At 36.7% G+C, this 21,041-nt stretch overlaps 1 long non-coding RNA gene across 2 annotated transcripts; it reads left to right on the plus strand.

Annotated features, from left to right (window-relative positions):
* Positions 1-7,780: 7,780 nt before the first annotated feature.
* LOC149204906 (uncharacterized) lies at positions 7,781-9,195 on the plus strand. 2 transcript variants are annotated; one of them, XR_016251814.1, is made up of 4 exons: positions 7,781-8,406; positions 8,509-8,595; positions 8,689-8,781; positions 8,954-9,195. It is a non-coding gene; the product is annotated as an uncharacterized LOC149204906 (long non-coding RNA). The 2 variants fall into 2 exon arrangements; XR_016251813.1 differs by having other exon boundaries at positions 7,798-8,595.
* Positions 9,196-21,041: the final 11,846 nt, after the last annotated feature.

Consider the following 21,041-nt stretch of genomic DNA (forward strand, 5'->3'; position numbering starts at 1 on the left):
ATCTTGGAACATAAAAGACATCTCTGAGATGGAGGGGATTACTTGACTCCCTCTGAAAACTGAGAGTACCAATTCCTCTCGATTTGAACTACACGTCCTTCTCCTTCAGGTGTCTAAAATTTTTCTTTTTTTTTTGTCATGTGGAAGGATGTCATGTGGAAGGATGCTACCGAATCAATATACCATACACTGCTGTCTGCTGAGCTTGGCATGCAAGCAATCAATGATAAATATTTCTCGAACTGGGCAAAAAATGCATCTAGCTTTGCTGATGTAGCTACTTGATCCTCACTGGACTCGTTCTTTCGCTTAGGACACTTAGTGGCATAGTGTCCAAACTCATGGCAATGGAAGCACTTGACCTTTCTTAGATCCTTTTACTTGCCCTTTTGACTAGACTCGACCACTCCTTGGCCCTCCGTGCCCTTGGTCTTGCTACTCTTGCTTGTTATGGAAAAGTTCTCCTTGTCCTCTGTCTTCATCGATCTACCATTTTTGGTCCTTCTTCGGATATCTTCCTGAACGTAGTCAGTCAATAGAATTTCCCAACTAGGAAAATTATCTCTGTCATTGACAACATCCTGGAACCCATACCAAGACTTGTGAAGTCGTAGAAGAGCAAAACTCACAAGGTCATGCTCTGGTATACTCATGAGTGAATTTTGACAAATACGTGACAATGGACTCATCCTTGTTCACCTAGATACTCCTTAGCTTCTCCTTAAGAGCAAGCTTCTTGGTATCTCTGGTACTCTGATATAGATCTAAAATAGTTTTGAACATCTCATAAGCTGTCTTCTTCTCATGGATATGAGGAAATATATGATCTCTGACCCCTTCTAGAATAATCGTCCTTGCCTTGATATCATTCTTAGTATGCCGGGTCAACTGTTGGGGATCTTGTAGTGGTGGTATAGCCTGCTTCACAAATTCTCCCACCCCATTATCCTTCAAAACTATCATGATCCTCCCTTTCCATGAAACGAAGTTTGATGCTCCCTCTAAACAGTTATCTGCTCTCAAACCTTGGTACGCCGTCCTGCTTTCCCAGAGAGCTCTCCAACACCTGCCCACTAATAGCTTAGTAGTCCTTCACAAGAGGCTGTACTTAGGGCACAATAGGGCAACTTCTAACAACCCTCCAACCTGTACACTTAAGCTGCCCACACAATTGTCCAATGGGACCTCATCCACTTAGTAGAACATTAACTTGAGAATAACATTCAACATACCTTAACCAATAGAGACTTCTTCTGCTTCTCTAGGTCACACCCCTGTGCAATTACCTGAAGTTTTCGACCCTCTGATTAGGGCATCTTGCACCTACGTCAACCCATAGTTTGTTGCCTCAAAACTTTGCAAACATTTCTCCACAGGTTCCTCTTCTATGCGTTAGCTCTTGTCCTCTTATATATTGTTGTTCCAGCTCCTTAAGAACATAGACCAGCCCTAAACTAGGGCTTAATCTCTCCTGTAACAACAAATAAAAAACTTGGTCTGATTTGCAAGTTGTTTGCACCACAAATAATGCAAAAAAAGACTACCCAAAATGCTCCTCTTGCAAGCTACTTGCTCCTGCCTAACTTGGCCTAATTAGTTACAAGAAAAACGAACCAAAACCAATCCTCTTCTCCACTTTGCTAGGCTCCTTTGGGCTATGACTATTTCAGGGAGATTCTCCTTATGATGTTGCACTAGGATGTGCCAATCAACTTGTGTTGGTATTTATTCTGTTCCTTGCTCCGATACCATGTAGAATTTCCTTAAAAATCTTGCAACTGCTGTAGTAAACAATTTTGAAACTAATTTGTAACACCAAGACATGATTTTTGTAGGGAACCGTACTAGGAAAACCCTCTGCTAGCTATAGAATTTTATTGAGAAAGTTGAGCAAATAGAATTAATACAAGGCAAATTGTTTCACTAGAGAACAACACTGTTCTTTCTATTGACACTTAACTGAAACCTGCTTGCAACAACCCTGTCCTTAGCTCCTAAATCTTTGCGCTGGCTTGCCCCTATTTCCTTTCGTTGGAAGCCTCTTATTTCCTAGCGCAATAGTGGCCCTACCTTCTAGGAATTACTCCTAATTCCTGCGTACACCAACAAGGATTTTCTGTGCCAAAACTCTGCGTATAGGCCTCTCCTTCACACTCTTCCTAGCTCTGCTAGCTCACACACAAAACTCGTGCTCTCTATTGTCTTGTCTCACAACCTTGTGCTCACAAAACAATGATTCAATTCTGTGCCTTCGTCCTTCTTACAAGCAATTCACATAAGGTATATCTAGCAAGTTTATTTTTGAATCTCGGTCTTGTGATTGACTAGTTAACCGAGTCTAACTGAGTCATGTAACTCATCCTGCCTCAATTTAGATACTGAAGCTCACTTGCTTGTCCTTTTCCAAATATAATTCGCACTAGGAGACAAACAATTGAGCCTCCAACTATACGCACGAGTTAAACTGTTTTATGAACTCATCCTAATTTTTAGGAACTTGACCTAACTTTTAGGAACTCGTGCACGTCAAAGATAGGATTGCTTGTGGTCTCTTTGACTAAGTCACAATTCAAAGAAGACCTTACTCACTACTATTTTCCACACTTATATATATATATATATATATATATATATATATATATATATATATATATATATATATATATATATGATATGAAATGTGGAAAGAAATCATTATGAATAAATGAGCAAGAACATTTACATGACAAACATAAATGACAAGCAATATTCCACCATCACTTAACCCCAATGTGGGGAAACTCTTGATCAATTCTTCTTATATTCTTCAATAATTCAGCAGAGAGAGAGAGATATTACAATTTACAGATCTGATAATTAATGACAGCGGCAAAAGAGACCTAACCAGAAAAGTCATTGCTGGTCAACAGGGCAGATTTGACCCTCATAAATTGGTCAACTTCAGTCAACTTCGGCCTCCAAACAACAAGATGAATCAACCCTCAAAAGAACCCAAAATCAGCGCAGTCAAATTTGGTCAAACAACCAACCTGTGGTTAGCCCTAGCTGTAGTCAACGTTGGTCAAAGTCAATGTTTGGCCTCAATTTCTGTGCCTAGAAATGCGGCTTGCCCAAATAGAGATAGCCCCCACAAAACGTAGTCAAAGGAGGTCAACTCATGTTGGTCAACGCTTGGTCAAACTGTCCAGAAATTCGGTCTCTTGAAATTTCGGCCTCTTGAAATTTTGCTTTCCTGAAATTTCAGACGTGTGGAGAGAGAGATGCCTAGAAATCCGTACCCAATGAACGAGGAGAGAGAGAGAGAGAAGTGTGAAGATGAGTGTATCCAAATGAGGCTAAGGCATCATGTATTTATAGCAAACGTTGAGGATGAATAGACGTGACTGTTGGGCTTCTGAGCCTACATAAGTTTGTTGGCCGACCTTGACAATTTGTCCATAATCAAAGTAAATTCATAACTTCATTTGTACATGTCAGAATCGGATGATCTTTAGATCACTCCTACACCTCTCGGAGAGAGGAATCCAAGAAAAATATCAGTTGTCATAAATAAGATGACCCATGTGGAGTTTGGCCCTAGTTGCCGATTTTAACATGATGAAACTACGTAATCCAAACTTTAAAATATGGTATGAAAAGCTTAGTGTGCCCAATCATTGATTTTTTGTTTGAGGGAAGGGTACAGTTTTGCTAAGGCAATGATAGAGGAGTCAAATAAGCAATATCACTAACATTGAGGTACATAAAGCACTTGGTGCTTTTGATTAATTGCCAATCCTGAAATCTCGAAAAATGTTAACTCTGTTGAATTTTGAATGGGATATGAAGTTCTACTTTCTCGATATGAAGTTAGAGGAGATGGGAACCGCTTTTAAACATCTCAAGACAATGAATGGTAATGTTAAAAATTTAAGTAAAGGTTTTACTTTAAGACTTTAACATTACCATTAATTGCCATCATTTTAACGCAAATTGAGAGTGAAACCCAGTCTTAAATAAATATTTCTAGTGTATGAAGTTTCTAAAAGTCTCATGAATTCATAATTATCCTCTAATTAATTATTAAAACAAAAAAATGTTGTTCCCAACATTTAAATCAAGGCAAAATCAAACAAATTTCATTTAGAAACACGTTGTACAGATGTTGAAATGCATTTCCCATGTGAAATATATTTCATATGAATTGAAATGCGTTTCTCATGTGAAATATGTTTCATATGAATTGAAATGTGTTTCCCATGTGAAAATACATTTCATATGAATTGAAATGTGTTTCAAGAGCATTTTAGTTGTGTTTCAGTGACTCGATATGAAAACGCAGCTGGTATGCAGGGGCGGGCCATGTTTCCTGCATCATAGATACCTTCTCATATTTGGAAATTTGTTTTTGTGGCTGATCAAATGTGTCATTGGTTCTTCTTCACTTTGTTGTTCCCTTTGATGGGTTGCCTAGTCTATGATTTGATAGATGAGATGTCTAGTGGTTGTGGTTGCATGGTATAAAGGTTGGACATAAAGAGCTCCTCCACAATCTATGATTTACATGTTTAACAATCCTTTTCTTAAGTCCAATTATATACAAAATTACAAATCCTAGTGCAAGTGAAAATACGTTCTTCTTCAATGTTGCTTTTGTCAAACTAAACAAACAGGAAACAATTTATTTGACAGGTGGAAGAAGTGATAGGCTTAGAGCAATTGAATTGTAGGCCATGCTTCTTGACAAATTGATGAACATATGTCTCCTTACTTGAGATTTAGGTTGGCACCATGGCACCATCCTGTCCATCATTATACACTAATCTTGTCATTATCTTCTTCACTGTGAATGATTGGCCTGTTCCCTGCAAATAGATCTGGGCATAGAGGAGCCAATCCAAGAACAGTAATCTCTAGCACAAGACAATATTAATGATCTAAATACCTAATCCTGAAGCTTGAGTTTGATTTTTCTCTACTGGTTCTGAATCTCTGATTGAGAATCTCCCACTCGTCATTATCAAACCTTCTCCTTCATCATTGGCATCAGCTGCACTGCTGAGGTACTTTGGTTGGTTGTCATTGGACTTGAGAGCTTGAAGTTTCAAATGATTATAGTAACAGACAGCCAGAAAAGCCAGTCCACACCCACTCAAGTTTATCACTGTAACCTTTTCATTTATTACAGACAAAGATTATGTTATGAGCAGCCAGTCCTTGACAAGACCAACAACATTCATAGTCAAGGCTGAAGTCTTTCCTATCAGAAGAAATACTGCAAGATTAAGAGCCAAGGCACAAGCAGAAATGTCATGTAATCCAAATCAAAGGAAGAGACCCTGATTATCAGAAATGGGTATTCTACTAAGGCCCAGGGGGTGCTGAGAAAAACAAGGCAACAAGGAGCAACAAATATGTGATGGGATTCAACTTAATCCCTTTTGATGTTCGTGGAATTTGTATGAGAACCAATTGGGTAGTCTCACATGCAATTGCACTTAACTGGAGAATCACCTCCCATGCATTCATCTTGGCCTCCCCATAAGCTGAAATAGTAACTCCAATGGATATGGCCAACATATTGGCCTCGGGCTCACCTTTATAAGCTTCTTTCTTCAGGGAAACCACAATCAAATACACAGCAATGGGAATTAGAGCTTTCAGCATTTGAAATAATGATACTGAGAGGAAAACATAGGCAGAATTTGAAAACCAGAGACCCAAAGAATACACTTATCAATACTATGGGTTCAACGAGCTTGAAGACTCTTACAATAGCAACAACCAGTGTTGAGTAGAAGCCCATGTGAATCATGGTGGGACTGATCACACTAAAGTTGTCAAGCAATGGCAACTCCAATGGATATGGCTAACATATTGGCCATGGCCTCACCTTTATAAGATTCTTTCTTCAGGGGAACTGCAATCGAATGCATATCAAATGGGCACAAGAGCTTTCAACATTTGAAATATCGATACTTTGAGAGACATGCACCAAGGGCTGCATCATTTAGGATTTGTACTCAGTTTAGGTGTCATATTCAAGGGGAAGTTGTTATGCTTTCCACCACTTCATAGATTGTTAGAGTGATGAAACAAAAGAGGCTCCCTCTTGAGGCTAGATTATGTCATTCATATCAGTTGTGTTGTTGATGTCCTAGCTCAGCCAGGTCTTGCCAAAACTCTGTTGAGGTTCAAAATTTATTATAAACTGAAATGTCTTCACAAGAATTGACCTCATAAAATGCCATAATCACAAGATATGCCATACATGGCTGTGATTATGGCTCGCAAGACCCTTAGACTTTGAGCAATGAGGCTCGCAACATCACTTATGATTATGCACTCTACAATTCTGTGACCAGCTGAATGTCAAGCAATTGAACCGCGATTTAAATCCTATTTTGTCAGCAATAATTACTATACTTTGTCTTTATTTAGTGTAGAGAACCAAGCACTTATTCTGCTCATCTATAGAAGGGACAATGGTTGTTTGCCTATGAGGTATAAGGAAATCCTATCAGATGTTTTGTATTTTCGTATGGAATTGAATCATACTCCTGCACACTGTAACATTCATATATATCAACCTGTAGAGGCTTTAATAACACCTGGTATTCTGGTTAGTGATTTTATTGGACCTCATGTGCATATCCTACATGCACAGGATGGACTATTCATATGTTACAAGGGTATTATTCTTATTATTTAGGGTGCACATCTTCAGGTGCTCAAGAACGATTACTAGAACAGTCAGTTAATTCTGCAATTTAAAGGATGAAAAAGGAGGTTATAGGAGTCTAGTTTTGGTTCTCATCCACAATGTCACACTAGTCTGCCTGGGCATGGTTCTCATGGTTTAATAGTGACTTGAGGAGTCATAATACCACAGATCACTAAACACGAACAGCTAAGGTAGCCCAAGGACAATAGCCATCTTTACACATTAATTAACAGGTCTTACATTAATTATCCTAGGGGGTTTTAATACTTCCAAATGCTTAAAAAACAGTTAGCAGAGCATTCACATTACACATTCCAGCAATCTTTTCTATAAACCAACCAAATGCAGTCAGGAGAGCCCTCCTTTTAAACTATACAACCTTATTGTTAGTATGATCAACCTTATTTTAATATATAGTGTGACAAACCGTATGTGACAGGCAGGTGGAAAATTTTTCTCGCAATTGACTAAGCGACGTCCTGCGAGCCAGACTTGAGACGGAAACCCTCGTCAGAAGTATATGCTTGGCTCTTTTCCAAACAAATGAAGAGTCAATGAGGTTTTGTGTAATCACTTCTGGTATCGTATTGGGTTATTGTTAGAAGCGATAATTGGATTCGGATTCTCATCGAGTGAGTTGTTCTGCTTTCTCAATTTGAGAGGGTTTGTTTGGAGGGAAAAATGAAAGAGGACATACGAGAATAGTGAGGGGAAAGATGCAGAGGAAGAGGATTGAGAACATCGCCAGCAGGCAGGCTACATTTTCCAAACGTAGGTGGATTGCTGAAGAAAGCTTACGAGCTCTCGGTGCTCTACACTGCAGAAGTTGAACTTGTGATTTTCTCCCCAGCAGGAAAGCTCTATGAACTGTTTTTTAGTGCAAATCCTACTATTTTGATTCTAATAATCATGGCTATGCAAACCTCATGAGATTCTTACTAATAACCCAGGTGGTGCAAGCCCTAGTAAGCTCGATGTTGAAAAACTTAGTGTAAAACCTCCTAATCGCTGGTTTTGTTGTAGTGCTTATTGGAGAGGATATAAAAAATTTCACACCTTTTTATGAGATATGGGAGGAAAACATGTTAAAGATTTTTAATAAATATAAAATTTCCAAAATGATGCTAGTTATGTGTGATTCTTTTTTCATTGTTTGTGATTATGAAAAATGAAACTCGATGTTTTTTCATTAGTGCACACATATTTCATTATATAATTGCATATAGAAAAATCATTCCAGAGCCGATAACAATAAAAGTGAAGAATTTATGGTCCAACGTTATATTTAAGGGAGATGTTTAAGGATGACGTTTGAATTTTGTTTTTCATTTTAAGACATTTGGAGCAAATATTAGGAAGGACTTTGAGAAAGGATTGTCCTTCATTTTCGAAAATGGAGTTGTTCCTTTCCAGCCATATGCCCCAAGTGACCATCAAAGGGAGAGCTCATATGTTTTTTGGATGTTTTCTTTATAGCCATTTTTTTACACATATCCATAGAGTCCCCATGCCATTGATGTGAATTACTTGTTCGGTTTTTTTTAACCAACATTTTTAACCAAACAAGAAAAATTAAAAAAATGCCTCAAGATCAAAGACTGAAACAAAGACCTATTGACATACCTTTTAAAGTATGGAAAGAACTTGTAAAATCATATGAGAAGTTGGATGCACAAAGAAAAGCCGGCAATGAGAGCATTCAGGTATTGAATTTTTCATTAAACATTATTTAGAATGTATTAATACTTATAAGTATCTTAGACATGTATTTGTGTGAAAATAAATTGAATTGGTTTATGTTTAAGGACAAGGCATCCAAGGCGAGGTTAACCAAGACAAAAGTCACTTATCGTAGTGGCTAGAAAGGTTTAAAAGCACTGATAACAACCTTTGTAAGTATATTAAACATGTGATATTTTTTTAATAAATTTTGTACTAGAAGAAAGTCATTGTTATCTAATTTCTCCCTATTTACTGATTGATAGGAACTAAAATATGGAAGACCTCCAAATCATTTGGAAAAGGAGGTGCTGCAACAAAAGAGATGGGTTGAATTTGTTGTTTGGATGGACTCTATGGTATGTAATCTTAGTTGGATTTCCAATATACTTTTAAACCATATTTTCATTTTATTTTTTAGTACTATTAGATATTATATCTTACCTCATTTTATGGTTAACATTGTATAACAAAAACATGCGTTGCGTTATGTAATTAATACTAACATGTAATATTGATTTTTTTTGTCAGAATGCTATAGGTAATGATTGCCAAGACGATGATCCAAATTATGTTCAACATATATCAGGAGATGATGAGGATGAGGATGAGGATGATGGTGGTGAAGGAGGAGATGATGATGATAGTTGCGGTGTTGGTGATGATGTGGATCAGAGTAATGAGGATGGTCAATATGATCATGAGGATGATCTTGGTGGTGGTAGCTATGCATGCACATGCATTGTTTTTTATGAAGAAATTATTGTGTAGAATGACATTGCTATGTTTAGATGGGTGTTGTGAATTTACCCTATATCAATGAGACATTTTGATTTTGTAATCATACGATGAGTTTGACTTATGTATGTTGTTAATTTATCGTAGAATAACGATATTCATGAAATATTTTGATTTGTTAATCATATTTGAATTTTACTTGTTTTGATTAAAAATAATACTGATTTTATTAGTATTATGTTGCTATTTTATACATGTTTTGAAAATTGTTAATGACACATTGTTATTTTTTTGGATGGATGTTGTCAATTTCTCTTAAATTTCTTTACAAATGATTTTGAATTGTGATATCTACTTTAATGATATTTAGAAACTATCATATATTTCACTATGAATCTATAAAGGGGGTCATATATGTAAAGAAAAATATACTCTATATAAGAAGTCAAATGCGGATGTAACCATGGATGCAAAATTGAAAGTAAAATTGGATGTTAAACTAGGAATTAATACAAAAATGCAAACAATTGACATACAAAGTGTTTTAAATTAGAAGTGAAAAATTGTGCAATAGTTGACACAAAGAAGGGAACAAAACATGGCATACAAAAGTATATCAAATTGGGCAAAAACAAGGACACATAAATGGGCACCAAATAGATGCAAAAAAAGACAACAACTAGATGTAAAATAAGATGCAAAGTTGAGCGTTAAAAAGAAGCAAAAAACGTTACAAATTAATATGCCAAATGATGATGCAAATAATGGTGTAAATTTGGGATGCAAACTTGGGTGCAAAAAAGGAAAAAAAAAAGATGTAAGAAAAGACATAAAACAAGATGCAAAATGGGGCTGAAAAAAGGTGAAAGCAAGGATGCCATATTGGATGTAAAAAATGATTCCTAATCACATGCAAATTTAGGCTCGAACTCAGACACAAAATTATATGCAAAAGTGGACACAAAATGAGGCAAAAAAAGATGCAAATTTGGATGGTGAAAACGATGTAAAACTAGACACCAAAAAAATGCAAAATTGGATGAAAAAGTCAGTGTAAATAATGGTGCAACATTCGACACAAGTAGACACAAAAAAATGGTGCAAAAAGGGGCATAAAATAGCTTAAAATTGGATGCAAAACTTGGTGCAAAAACAAGTACAAAAGTAGACGTAAAAAATGGCTCTAAATTGAATGTACCATTAGACACAAAATAAGATGCAAAGGTGGACACAACACATGACTCAACATAAGATGCAAATATAAATGCAAATTTGGATGCTCAAAATGATGTAACATTAGATGCAAGAGATGGTGTTAAAAATGATGCAAAATTGGATGAAACAAATGACGCAAAATATGGTGCAAAATGAGATGGGAAAAATGGAGACAAATCAAACGTAAATGTGGATGTAAAAAATGGTCCAAAAAAAGATGCAAAAATGGGCACAAAAATGGATGCAAAATTTGGTGCTAAATCAAATTCAACACATGGTGCAAAGATAGGCACCAAAGCTGGTGCAAAAATAGAAGCAAAAACTAGTGTAAGACTAGATACAAAACTTGGCGTAAGACTAGATGCAAAAACTGACACAAAATGGATGCATAAAAAGACGTTAAATTGGATTCAAAATACAGTGTAAACTTGATGCAAATGATGGTGCAAAAATGGAAGCAAAGAATGACACAAAATAGGAAGCAAAAGAGAATGAAAAATAGATGCAAAAAATGACACAAAACTAGAAGCAAAACCTATCATAAAATAAGATATAAATCTTGGTTCAAAATTTGACGCAAAAAATGATGCATAGTTTGGTGTAAAAAATGATGCAAAATCTAGCGTGAAAAAGGATGCAAAATCAGGTGCAAAAAAGGATGCTTTAAAAATTGTACAATAGAGCCAGATTTAGCGCCAGGTTGCTCATCACAATTACAAAAAAAATTCACTAAAATCTGGCGCTAAATCTGGCGCAAATCGCTGGTTTTGTTGTAGTGACAAGAGCTAGGTGGTTCTAGCTTCCTTCCAGTAGAAGCTGGAGAACAAGAGAAGGTTGTAGCCTTCTGCAGGTGGGTGCCTGCATACTGGTATGATTCTGCACCAATACAAGATTGTAAACAATTTTTTCTTATATTAAAAGAAGACAGAGATGACAACAGCTTGTGGTTTTTCTCCCGCATTGGGTTTCCACCTTAAATATTGGTGTTCATGTATGTTTCTTATGTGTGATTGCTTATTTTGTTATTACTGCACATGGTTACTATTTAAATAGTTAACTAAGTACAGATGCACTAATTAAATATCAACATATGTGTTTAGTCAATTTAGTGTGTCCTAAATTGCTACATAAGTTATCAATCCAAGAGTCATAAACTGATGAAGTGTAGTGCATTGTATGTGCTAGACAATCCTTTTCTTACCTCATTGTTTTCATTTTTTATCTTGTTTTGGGGTTTTGTTCTTGTTGGTCTCCTAAAGTGTTTAATGCAAATGGAAATCCTAGTCTAAAGTTTTAAGAATACTTTTAAAGATCAAGTGTGGATGTAGAATTGAAGACAAGGTTTATGCTTCTTATGGTAATTTCCAAACATAGAACTTCAAAGATCTCAAAACATGTTGTCTACACAATCAAAACTTGAACAAGAGTGTAAACATGAAACTACATAAATCAAGCTAAGAATGAAGTACTGAAAATGAGTTTACTATCTCTGCCGTCCATCCTAATTATAGAATTGAAATCTAATAAACTGTTGCACTCAAAACCAAAAAGTAAAGAAACTGGAAATTAGTCAATGATTTCACCCATAATCACAATATTTCGTCAATTAACTTCTAAAACAGGGTTAAGCTAAAGACTTCGGAAATATAATCATATGGCATGAAAGAATGACATTTAAATTATCTAATTTGCACTCTAACGAAAGCAAAGTCAATCAGTTCATCTATAATCACAATATTTGATCAATTAACTTCTAAAACAGGCTTAAGCTAAAGACTCCGGAAATATCATCATATAGCATGAAAGAACTGACATCTAAACTATCTACTTGCAGACTAATGAAATCAAAATCAATTACTTCACCTATAATCACAATAGCTTGCCAATTAACTTCTAAAATGGGGTTAAGCTAAAGGCTCCAGAGATATCATCATATAGCATGAGGAACTGATATCTAAACTATCTTAAGCAGTAAACAAATCTCACTAAATAAAAGCATAACAACTAGAATTGAAAACTAAAGTTCAGCAGAGGAAGCAAATCTCAGATCACCACTTGATGCAAAAACTACATTAAAAAGCTTGAGCATAACCTATTTTGAAATGCACTAGCCAGTGTTAGTATAAAATATAACAAGCTGCAAAAACATGTATAGGATTAGAATGATTAAAGCCATAAGCAAAACCTAAGAAATGTACAGCTCAAATAAGAGAAAATATACATGAAAAACTATACAAAACAAAATAATAACCTCAACCATGCAGGGGCCCTCTACACAGCTTTGGACTAACATGCTGTCACTTCAAACCACGCTCAAACAACCATGTGAAAAATAGAGTTTTGTATTATGAAACAAAGGAATATGTCTCTCAATTACACAACAACAAAATAACGCTATATCAACAGTATAAAGAACTAACTATCTGCGCAGCAAATGCTTATATTTATAGAGGAAAATAGATAACTATATTTTAGAGGAAATTCTTCAGCAATGGACACGTGAACAGGTCAAAATCCAAAGATTCAGCCTCTCGGTTGCCATGAGCAGTAAATCTACATAAGGTGGATGTTGGATTGCATTATGGAGATGGCCTGCAGGTGGAAAAAATGGATCCATGATTTCAGGAATGGCTTCGGGCTTCTCTTACTTGTAGGAACAGAATCCTAGTAAACGTAGAACTCTTTGTTGACCACCCTTTGACCGGTACCTTTCCTCACAAATTTGGCTTAGCAAATAGGACCTAATCCATGTGTGGATCATTCCTGAGCTGCCCATGTGTCCCATTTCTCCTACTAACACATGTAACCTACAGAACAATGAAAACGACTGCGGAATTGTGAGTTAGCTACATTCCCTAGTTGATAAACAAAACCTAGATCAAATAGCACACACAATTATATAAATTGAAAATCACTCAAATGCACTCATAAAATCAACATGTAACAACTTTGGATAGCTTATGAGGCACTGATATGGGAAGATAGAAGAGAAAAGGTTTATGAAAATGTGTAGAAGAGAGGTAGTTTTGGGGCTCAACAATATGATGAATTAATTGAATCACAAGTTCACTGGATATACGCTGGTTGCCTTAAGAACAATTGCGTGCACACACGAGTTCCCTTTACTAAGTAGCGTATATAAATTTGATTATGAAAAGAAAAAGTTGGTAAGTTGATAATACTAATTCAGCCCCCCGCCCCCCCCAGTATTATTTCCAACAGAGTATTCTCCTAATATAAAAGATACATTGAGGATTTTGAGGGCAGATATCAGAAGTTGCAATGAAGGCAATGACATGTTAGTTGAGGCTTAGAAAATACTTTTAAGGGCTAAATAAAAGAAGGAAAAGGTCAATGCAGTGATCCTTCAAATCTTGTTAGACTTGCGGAGATAGGGAGAGTTGAAGATTAATCAAGAATAGGAAGAGAAAACTAAATGGGCATATGGTCGCAGGTCTTGGTCAGGATACAGGTTGGATAGAGGTGACAGAGTCAGAGGTGGTAGATCATTGGATAAACCTGATAGGAGGACTGGTATGTATGGGTTTCAATCTAGTTATTCATCTAGGAGACATCATCACCATCATCACCACCATCATCCTTATAGGAGGAGTGAGTACTTTCCAAAGCAGTTCAAGAAATTCAGTCCTCCTACATTTTATGGAGAGATGAGGAAGTCAGAAGATGCAAAAGCATGGTTTCTTGGGATGAATAAATTCTTCAGATTGCATAACTATGTAGAGAACATGAAAGCTAAAATATCTACCTTTTGTCATAAAGGGCAAGAAAATATTTGGTGGGAATATGTGAAGAATGTCAAAGGAATTCGAGAAGAAGAGTTGATTTGGTATGAGTTCGAGATACTCTTCAAGAAGAAGTACCTATCTATAATATATTATGATGACAAAGTTAAGGATTTTTATGAGCTATAGATGGGTTCTATGACAGGTGATGAGTATACTAGTAGATTCTTGGAGTTGTTGAGGTATGTGCCTTACCTCAAGGATGAGAAAGAAAATATTCAAAGGTTGATCAGTGGGTTGCCAACAACATATAGAGACTATATTGAGTTTGATGAGCCTCAGTCGTTGGAGGAACCCATTAGGAAACTAAAGCATTTTTGTGAGCACAAAGCATAAATCTAAGCATAAGCGTGATTTGAAGGGGAATGAGAAAGCTAAAGGGAATTGGTCATGGAAGCGACGAAGACCTTAAGATGCAGGTGAGAAGGAAAACGCTTCTCCTTACAAGAAGCATAATGCAACTGAGAAGGGACATGGACCTCAGCTTGGAGAGCAGCAGAACATAGGTAATGGTAGGGGACCATTGCAGTGCTGGATTTGTGGCAAAGATCATCACAAGAAGGATTTCCTGTTGTACCAAGGTGGGAGGTCTTAGATATATAGTGATCAAAAGGCGTAAAAAATTGGGGATTTTGGCCATATAATGCCTCAGATTTATGCAATTGTGGGAAACATGTAGGAAATATCACCAAGCATCCATTATTATGGGAAGCATGTAGGCAGATCACCAAGCATCAAATATTGAGATGGAAGGTAAGATTTGTGATCAAGTTGTTTCTATTTTGATTGAACCTAGATCCAATTATAGTTATGTTAATCCTTACCTGGAGGATAAGTGAGGTTTGAGAAAAGAAGTGGATGTAGAGTCTTGGTTGGTGTAGTTGGCTACATATGGAAGATGGCTTGGTGAGATTTAGGATAGGATCTATGCGTTAATGACAGTGATCTCAAGAAGCTTATCTTGAGGAAGTTTCATGTTTAGCCATATTCAGGTCACTCAAGATATCAGAAGACATTGACAGTTGTGAAAACGTTCTACTATTGGCCTAATTTGAAGAAGGAAGTGGCGGAGTTTATTGCTAGATGTTTAGAATTTCAGTAGGTGAAAGTTGAGTGTAAGCACCCAGCTGGTTTGTTACAATCTATTATGATTCCAAGATGGAAATGGGAGGTCATTTCCATGGATTTCATTACATGTTTTCCGAGGACATCAAATCGACATGATTCCATCATGGTTTTGGTTGATAGGTTGAGCAAGGTAGCTCAATTAATTCAAGTGAATACTACTAATTTAGCTAGTGAGGTAGCTTAGATTTCATCAAGGAGATAATGATATTGCATGGTATTCTTAAGAAGATCATATCATATAGAGATTCCAAGTTCACTTCCAGGTTTTGAAAGGAGTTGTTTGCAGGTTTGGGTACACAGTTGGCCTTCAGTACAACTTATCATCCGCAAATAGATGGACAGCTAGAGAGGGTCAACAAGATACTAGAGGATATGTTGAGGATGCATGTCAAGCATCAACAAAGTAGGTGGGAAGAGTATCTTCCACTGGTGGAGTTTGCTTACAACAATGGTTATTAGGAGTCACTAAGGAAGAGTTTTTTTGAGGCACTTTATGGGTGGAGTTGTAATAGTCCCATCAGCTAGAGTGATCTAGTGAACAAGGTACTGATTGGATTGGATATGTTGGAAAAGATCGAATAGGAAATGTAGGTTATCAAACATAATATAAAGGCAGAACAAGATAGATAGAAGATTTATGCAAATCAACACAGAACATTTAAGGAGTTTCAATCTGGGGAGCATGTGTGCTTATGCATCAAGCCCAAGGAGAGCTCCTTGAGGATTGGATCATGTGCCAAGTTATCAAATCAATATTGCGAGCCTTTCGAGATCCTTGAGATGATTGGACTAGTGTCTAACACACTTGCACTGCCTCCAACAGTAAAATTCCATGATGTTTTCCATGTTTCATTGCTTAAAATATATGTGAAGGACATTGATCATATGATTGACTGATATGTATTGCACATCGAGCTAGAAGGAGAATTCCAGCTAGAACATTAGTGCATATTGCAGTGGAAACAACTCATGCTCTAGAACTGAACAATCGAGCAAGTTAAAGTGTAATGGAAGCACTATGGTCTCGATGAAGCTACCTCAGAGATGGTTGATTAGATGTAGGCAATGTATCTTTCATTATTTTTTGGTGCAGGCAAATGGGTTTTTGACATAAGTACATCTTCATGTATGGTTGTTATTTTAAATATAACAATGAGTTTTGTTATAAAGCACCAATAAGCAGTATGACTGTCATGTTGGTTTTTCTTTTCCATGGGTTGTTCATTGTAAATACTGCATCAAGCTAAGTTATAAATCTCCATGGGTAATATGTTTTGGTTTCCAGCGGTCTTGCTAGTCGTAGGTGTCATAGAACACCAAGGACGGTGTTCCCCTAAGGGGGATGGGTCTGTAACATCTCTGAGTTAAAATTTCATGTAATAAAGTTAATAAACGAAAAATAGGACCAAGGTCATGGGACACATATTCCAATCTGAATTTTGGGCAAAAAATCCTAATGGGTATCACTTGTTGTTTATTATGGCTAAGGAAATTGGAATAAGGCATTGGAAAAGTATTTGGAAAGGAAAATTGGAAATTATTGGCATTTATTTATGAAAATAAGGGAAAATAAGAGAAAATGGAGATGAAAGGTCACATGTTTGCATGAGGAGTAAATTGAAGGAAAATAGAGGGAAAATGAAGAAATTGGAGGCACCAATAATAAAAAGGAATCAAAGCATTTGTTTGGGTCCTTTTTTCGTTCTTGCTTTGGAATTAGTTGGTGAGAGGAGAAGAGAACCAAAAGGAGAAAGAAAGCAAAAAAGAAAAGGAAAGGAAAGGAAAGAAAATGAAAAGCAAAGGAAAAGCAAGGAAAAGTTGGATCAGACAACTTCAATAAGAATACTTGCAGGTAACAAGGTGCATGTGTGATTCTCTAGTTGGTTTGTGAATGCATAGTACATGCGTGTATGTATATGGTTCTCTTGTTGTCATTAGCATGATTTTTCCAGGTGTGACAGTGGTTTCAATGTTACCTTTCCAATTCTCAGATAGCCATGGTGTGATGGGATTCATTCTTGGTTGAGCATTGGATTGCCAAGAGGTTTTGGATTTGAGTAAGGTGGTATCAGGAAAATTCCAAGGGCTGGGGGTGGAGATGGTTTTCTTGAGGAATCCCTCAATAGGTGGGTGGAGATAGGAAAATTCCTCAAGGGATGGTGAAGGAATTTTGAGACATCCAAGCTTGGTTTGGTTTTCTGATCTCGGGACCAATTTAGGTGAGATCACAATAGCATGAGGGTGGACGTGGTTTAATATTTGGATTCCAGTGGTTTTTTATGTCTTGGTTTATCCCATGAGATCCCACATTCATGCTTGGAATATCGAATGGGGGTGATTGGCTCAAAGAAAGATTTGGTTCAGCCCAATCTATGGTTGGGTCGTACGTAGAAGTCCCTGACTCGGTTGGATTTTGCATCATTTAGTGAGAGATATTTCTCTATGGAAATATATGAAGCATTATATTGTTTATTATGATGATTTGATGGTTGTTATGTCATGGTTACTATGATGATTATTTGTTGGTTATAAGCATGGATCTATTATACTCTAGCTATGTCTTATTCATGAATTGATATGTATTTGATTGGGTAATGAATTCATGAGCTAACAAATGTTATTGAGACTATTAAGAGATGGAATTAGATCTTATTGGTGAATCTCAAACAAGTTTCAAGCCCCTATGTTCAGATATGCATTCATGACTTGTAGGTTTCATATTCACTATATGTTTGATGAAATGACTATCGTGGTTAGGCTTGGTTATGTCAAGTCCTTGATAAAGTTTTGTATTAATGAATTTTCCGTTGTGTCATTCATTGTTCTGGAAAGTATTATCAAGTTATGAGAAGTGGTTTGGATACTAGCCTTGAAAACATGGCTAGGATTTTGGGGTCGTGTGCTTAGAATTGGGAAATCCGGGTTGCAGTCGCTAGGAGGTAGGGTTATCCATTCAACTGGAAGGTCACATATGCTGGTTTTCCTTGTTATGCAAGTGGTTGGGAGCCCAAATAGCTAAAAAAATAAGTTAGCTAAAGGTTTATGTAGAAATTCCTTGTAGATTCAGACTGTAGATTGTAATATGCTAAAACAATTGACTTGAATCTACTCTACTCATTAGTGGAAACAATAAATGATTGACGAAATCACGAAGCATAAAAGAGAAAGAATTCAATCACACATAACACAATCATTTTATGGGGAAATCCACAGCTAAAAACCCTTACTATCTGTATATTGCATTAATCAAAAAATTTGAGAAGATTACAATGCTTTGCTCAAGCCCAAGCAACCTCAACACTATCTCTATTTATCTCATTGCTTCCCAAACAAGCTCAAGCCAATAATTAGCAAATTATGTTGCCTACCAAGCTCCTATTTCCTTGTGTATTTTTTATCCAGGTGGATATTGGTGGCCACCCACACATTCCACTTGGACCCCCACCATTGTTTCTTTCGGTTTTTTAGTTTCCTTAATTGTAGCACAATTTACTATTTTTGGCAATTTTTCAGGTCTAGAACTTCCGAAGCCATTTTTAGGCCCTAAACGACATTTTTTGGGGAAAACAACCAAACATGGGTCCTTGACCCATGTTTGTAGTCTAAACTTGTATTCCTCAAATATATCTTTCTAACGAGGTATTGTGCGTGTCAAACGAAGATTATATGTCAAAGTTACGACCCCGGGAAGTTGATGTACCAATTTACCCAAACGAGGCCCATAGTTTTGGCGCTTCATCTCCTAGGGTTAGGTTTTTGAATGTTTAGGGTTCTCCATTATTTCTCCATAATAAATAGGCCTTCGAGCCTCATTTTAACATAGTTCAGAGGCGTGTAGCTACCATATCTCTTCTAAGAGATAAGCTAGCATCACCCGAGCTAATTTATTTCTATTTCTGTATGTAAGCATATTTCAATTATTTGATATTAATGAAATGATGTTTTATTTCTGTTGCATCTCTGTGCATTTCTATATTTTGTTCCATTCCTGCATAAGTTCGGATAAAGTTTCCTTTGGAATTATTCCATATTTAATTGGGAAATTCCACAATTATGAATTATGCAATCCTCATAGGCCTTCCTCTGACTACATGCACCACTTGTACAATTTAGATGATTATAAAATTGATACTACATTATCCTTGAACTCAAATCTCAACTTCGTCTTTCTCTAATATGAAACACATGAGTTAGTTATGAGTGAATATTTAGTTTACTAGTTGATCACTACAGGTTACACCCCACTATTAGATCTCCCACTAATTCCACCATCAGTTGGAACTAGTTTAATAGACTTTAACTCAATCAGACTGAATTAAATAATTACAACTGAAAATAAACTCAACCATGACTCAAAATAATTTCTTGTTGCTATTTTCAGCACTCTCTCTCAACAAGTAAGGAATTCAACTCTATATCGATATGGTACCTTTAAATGTGATGAATGCAACTCTTGTCATTGTTATTATTGATATTGCAACATCTGCAACACAAAAAGAATCTAAACAAAATAAATTGAATCAATCGTGTCTACAAAAATTTGCTAATAAAATTGTGTTTCTACTGACTCTACTATTGACTCTGCTACTCAGCCTCCTACTCAGCTGTCAACACTTCTCTCCACTCCTCAGTATCTGAATGAAACTGATCATTTTGCTACTGAATATTGTGGGCCCCAGTAGCAAGGTAATGATCCATGAGATAAACGCACCTCAATGGACCCTACCTAATTTTTGAAACTCTTGGACTAAGGTTTCATATCACCCCACCTCACACCTGGAGTTATGGCTACATGTGCTCCTTCTGCCCACTTTGTTCAAAATTCCCCCCCTACTAGAGGTCTCTACTTGAGTGGATGTCTCCACTCAACCTCCTCTCTACTTCTCAATTGTGGCTTATCTACAACTTGCTGAGGCTACTTCTGAGGTTGCATGTTGAGAGGTAATTCATGCTCCCTCTCAACCACTAAGGCTCTAACCTTTGCCTTGCTCCTCAAGGATTTTCATGCATATTTTATCTCAAGTGCATATAGATTCTTAACTCGCACACTGATCTGTTTCACCTATCCCATGGCGATGTGTCTAAGGAAAACCTTTCCTTTGCTAAACATCACATCGTATCCATGGTCTTCCAATACCTTGATGGAAACAAGATTCTTCTTTACTCCTAAAACATACATCACATCTATGAGTCTAAGAGAGGAGCTAGACTCCCTCTAAAAAGTAATTGTACCGATGTTAGTCACGCTATACCTCCCATCATCTCTAAACTCTATGTTTTTCTTGGGGTCTTTCTCCTCCAATTCATTGAAGAGATATTTATTCTTCGTCATATGGAACGAGGCACCACTATTGAGATAACACATGCTTCCCATTACAGTGCTTTCCATGCATCAAATGAGAGTGAAATCAAGTTTAAATTGTGAATCTAGAGCTTCACCTATTGTTGCTACTGTAGGCTCCTTCTTGCTTTCTTTCTTCTCTGGGCATTTCGTGGCGTAGTGCCCGAACTCATGACAGTGAAAACACTTGATGTTAGACAAGTCCTTCTTCTTGTCACCCTCCTCACCTTGGGACTTCTTTCCCTTGGCTTTATTTTCTTTGTTGACTAATGAAAAATCCTCTTCCACTTCTTTGGATGAGGTCCCATCTTTGGTTTTATGTTGAGTCTCTTCTTGCACCAAGTCGAACCACAAACGCTCCCACTCTAATAGCTTCTCCCTACCATTAACTAAG

This window comes from Pinus tabuliformis, chromosome 1_2, assembly GCF_031772625.1.
Source record: "Pinus tabuliformis cultivar Carrire ecotype Pingquan chromosome 1_2, CPIR1, whole genome shotgun sequence".
NCBI classification, from domain to species: Eukaryota; Viridiplantae; Streptophyta; class Pinopsida; order Pinales; family Pinaceae; genus Pinus; species Pinus tabuliformis.